Source organism: Aegilops tauschii, chromosome 4 (genome assembly GCF_002575655.3).
Source record: "Aegilops tauschii subsp. strangulata cultivar AL8/78 chromosome 4, Aet v6.0, whole genome shotgun sequence".
Classification (NCBI taxonomy): Eukaryota; Viridiplantae; Streptophyta; class Magnoliopsida; order Poales; family Poaceae; genus Aegilops; species Aegilops tauschii.
This window is the reverse complement of record NC_053038.3, coordinates 4,725,445-4,730,315: the sequence shown is the minus strand read 5'-3', so window position 1 is coordinate 4,730,315 and position 4,871 is coordinate 4,725,445. Positions and strand designations below refer to the sequence as shown.

Sequence of the window (4,871 nt, the reverse complement as noted above, 5' to 3'; positions counted from 1 at the left end):
GAACCTTAAGTGTGTAGACCCTACGGGTTCGGGAGGCATGTAGACATGACCGAGACATCTCTCTGGCCAATAACCAACAGCGGGATCTGGATACCCATGTTGGCTCCCACATGCTCCACGATGATCTCATCGGATGAACCACGATGTCGGGGATTCAATCAATCCCGTACACAAATCCCTTTGTCTACCGGTATGATACTTGCCCGAGATTCGATCGTCGGTATCCCTATACCTTGTTCAATCTCGTTACCGGCAAGTCTCTTTACTCGTTCCTAACACATCATCATGTGATCAACTCCTTGGTCACATTGAGCTCATTATGGTGATGTCCTACCGAGTGGGCCCAGAGATACCTCTCCGTCACACGGAGTAACAAATCCCAGTCTCGATTCGTGCCAACCCAACAGACACTTTCGGAGATACCCGTAGTGCACCTTTATAGCCACCCATTTACGTTGTGACGTTTGGCACACCCAAAGCATACCTACGGTATCCGGGAGTTGCACAATCTCATGGTCTAAGGAAATGATACTTGACATTAGAAAAGCTTTAGCAGATGAACTACACGATCTTGTGCTATGCTTAGGATTGGGTCTTGTCCATCACATCATTCTCCTAATGATGTGATCCCGTTATCAACGACATCCAATGTCCATGGTCAGGAAACCGTAACCATCTATTGATCAACGAGCTAGTCAACTAGAGGCTCACTTGGGACATTGTGGTCTATGTATTCACACATGTATTACGATTTCCGGATAACACAATTATAGCATGAACAATAGACAATTATCATGAACAATAGACAATTATCATGAACAAGGAAATATAATAATAACCACTTTATTATTGCCTCTAGGGCATATTTCCAACAGATCCAACTATACAATTGTTGGTGCCATATACAAAGAGTGCAATAGAATTTTTTTTTGACAAAGAGTTCAATAGATATGCACATCTTATAGTTTTATTGCCTACACATGCATGCAAGCTATGCTACTGGTGCATCATTTCTCCCCTTCATTTCTCTCTCCTTCCTTCCCTTCAAGTCACTAGAGGTTCCCCCACTTCTCTTCTTCTCTCCTCCGGTGGCCTCACTGGTCAAAGTAGGGATGGGTTAGAAGGTCGGCTCATCTATGTATATAGTAGGTCTAGAGCTAGGTCTAGGTTTGGGTTTGCCTCTAGAGCGCCCGACATTTGGCATTATGCCATTTTGGAGGTTCAATCTAATGCTTGTGAGCAGCACCCGGGGGCAGTCTGTTCTCCTTTGGGAGGTCTTCCATGGTTGAGAACAACTGTTGGGGATGCATTCTGTGGGAGCTCGCCCAATAAGCCCGTCGGCAGTGGCGGAGCCATGAAAATTGTATTATAGATGGGCACTAAAGAGGACAACACTTTTGTACCAAAAAATCTGAAAACAATAAAGTAACAGATGTAATAGAAAAAAATATCATTGATCATACCAGCATTCACCATCAATAGAAAAAAGATATACAATATTTGAATTGTACATTACACAAAAGAAAAATATAGACAATAGAAGATAGAGAAACTCATTCGGAGGATACTCATCCATGCGAAAATGATATGGCACCTGCTTCATATATGACATTCTAGCTTTTTCTTGATCATTAGGAGGATAATACCAAATTTTGAACCGCGGACCTGATTTCCTTTCTATTACCAAAACAGCAGAATCATCGTTACCTTTTTGAACATGAGGTTGTGTTGTTGAAATTAAAATTCTTCTACTTGTTCTTGTTCATCCACTAAGGGAGGGTCATCAACCAAATTAATCTGTTCTGGACCACCAACTCTTCCTATCATCTCAGAAAAAGGAATGCATTGTTGCAGGCTTTCTTTTATTTTTGGCCATGGTTAATTGATTATCCTAGAAATATTGAACACAAACCACTATAAGACTATCCAATTCGAAGACAGAGAAAGAGGGATTTCAAATCAATAATATATATCCCTCTTCTTGTATGCTTGCAGTGGCTTGAAGAAAGACCAGCCGTCCAGCCGGGAGTGGCAGTAGGACGGGCTAGAGCAGGTTTGTCTCCATGGGTGAGTAGAGCAAGGCAGGGCCGCAGGGGCTGGGGAAAGGGAAAATGGGGAAGAGGAATGGCGTGTGGCGGGGATCTCCGGTGTGTCTTTGGGATTAACTTAGTGAAAAGTCAAAGACTCATACAGATCCAATGGTATCAATTTGTATCATGTAATCCATTTATATTTTCAAGAAAAAAATGACCAAAAACAAATTTTGAACAAATGCAGGCACACCTTACTCTGAATATACAATATTCGATAAGCTATGCTTACCATACACAAGTCAGTTTGATAAAGAGCGGTATAACTAAAGACATCACAACAACAAGTGTATCAAATATGTACACAAATGGTTCTCTTAGTTCTAATTAAGTACACAAACTACTTGTAGAATCATATAGAAGTACACAAACTACTTGTAGAATCATATAAAAGTTTATTGCATATAGTATATCAGCAGTACAAATGTAAATACACAAAGATCATACCAGACCGATACATCACTTTAGATACAAAGTTTACAAAATGGTAGATTTATTTACATGAAGAAGCATCGCTTTATCTAAACAAAATAGTACAACAGTAAACCCATGAAAAGTATCTGTTTGTATGTAGCACCACGCGAATATAAAGTTGAGGCTGCACCAAGTGGTTGCGGTCCCTGTAGTGCGTTATTTTGTCGTCCGGGCGTGTTTGAATCCGGCAACGGTTGTACCTGCGGATATGAGCCTTGGACGTCTGGTTGAGGCAGTGGCTGTGGGTTTGGGCCCGGCAGTGGTTATGATAGAGGCTGCACGTTTGGGCCTGGCAGTGGTTGTGGCAGAGCAGGCTGTGGTAATGGTGGTGGTTGTGGGTTTGGATCCGGCAGAGGCGGTGGTAATGGTTGTGGCTGTGGGTTTGGGTCCGACAAAGGCTGAGGTAATGGTTGTGGCTGCGGGTTAGGGTCTGGCGTAGGCAAAGGTTGTGGATTTGGGTCAGGTTGCGGGTTTGGATTTGGCAGCGGCGCTGGCGGTGGCGGTGGCCCCGACACCTACTGCAATTTCTGCTGTCGCACCTTCACACATCCTGCACCCTCCACTGCCACGGCAACGACAACGAGGAAGACGATGCATATGAGACTGGAGGAAGAGTGAAAGCACATCGCCATGGTGGTATGTAGTGGGAGATGGATGGCTAGCTGATTGCTTCCATGGCCACTCGCGGCATGGTGTTTATAGCCACGGCTAGCCAATCAACGGTAGGTGTGTGTCCATTGGCTATTAATCAGTACTTAATACTACTCCATTAGCGTAAAGTGCAACCTATGAGCAATGGTTATGTATGCAATATTTCTGATTGGTACCTTGTGATTGTGGCTGCAACTTTCAAGCATGTACTCCATATATCTACATGTGCTATGCGTATAAAGAAAAGTTAAGTTACAGGGATGGATTGGAGGTGCTCAGCCCATAGTTATCCCACTTTTTATTTTTTTCGCAACAATAGTTATCCTACCTACTCCGCAACTTTACTCACCAGGGGCATAAATATGCAGATGTCGTCGACATATCGTCCAAAAGATCAACAAGGTCTTCAGGATATTAATTTCAAACTGTCATCTGTAAGTGGTTGTCCAAAAGTAATATTCAAAATGACATCATAGCATATCATACGATTTAACCTTGAGCACCCAGAGATGACTTGATTGGATCAAGAGCCGCTTTTCGATTTTCTCTCATATTGCTTGCCGGCCTATATAAAGCAATGGTTGTACGGAGCTTTAATTCGCAACGTACACAATAGTCAAACAGCTAATTGAGGATATCCATCTGTTTGTGTTTGATGTCTATGCAGAAGTGCTGTTAAATAAAATGCCATATTGAAAATTGAATGTACGGTCGAGTACTGTCCTCCAGGTGGCTCATTGAAAATTTGGGTTTACTTACATTCCTCTCGATCGAACCACGTGTTTGTGTGTGAGTAGGTGAAGTTACAGCGTCTATAAAAATACACTCCCCCACTATGTATTACTTCCCTTCCTCTAAATTCTTGCGTCTTATCTCTCACAATAGTTCTCTTTTAGATGGGGGAGTCAAAATTGAAAAAACAAATCTCTCCATGCCATTCAACTTGCTTATTTTGACTGCATAGTACCAACAATAATTTTGCACAAAGTAATAATTCGAAATAAATTTCACTAACTAGAATCTATATCTATATCTATATCTACTAATAAAGCAAGGTGTGTTTCGCTAATTTTTTCATCCATTCACCCATATTGTTATTTTTATCTTTTCAGATTTTCTAATATCCGAGGTGGTACTAATTTTTCATCCGTTTATAATTAAAAGACGATTCGTATAGACGCAATGGGCCTCGGCCCACGCTGCCTCCGCTCGAAACTATACGGGCTGCGCCCACGCTCTAGAAGCTGGTAAAAATCGCTTGGGCTAGAATTTGGACTGGGCCACGAGCACTAGAAGAGATTAAAAATTGTGCGGCGTGGGTCGATCGATCTCCTGACACGACGTCCTGAGCTTAAAGCAGCAGCCAACTCATCTATCTCCTTCTATTGTAAAAATTAGGATTCATAGTTTGATTAATAGTCCCGCATTGCTATTACATAAAATTCCACTAATTTATATACGTTGGGAGTTACAAGAATATCAACAAGCGAGCCATTCATAAATAGAGGGTACAATATGGGCCCCGTTTACCCAGTAGAAACCAAAAACAAAAAAATTAATTGTCGTGGCTGCATGTGACAATAACAGATTTCGTGGGAAAAAATACGGCATTAATTATTCCAAAGAAAGGAAGGAGCCTGGTGCCTGCCATGGATG

The 4,871-nt window shown here is 42.0% G+C and overlaps 1 pseudogene; it reads right to left on the bottom strand.

Moving 5' to 3' along the window:
* Positions 1 to 2,245: 2,245 nt before the first annotated feature.
* On the bottom strand, positions 2,246 to 3,242 carry LOC109767938 (uncharacterized; annotated as a pseudogene).
* Between the last annotated feature and the right edge of the window lie 1,629 nt (positions 3,243 to 4,871).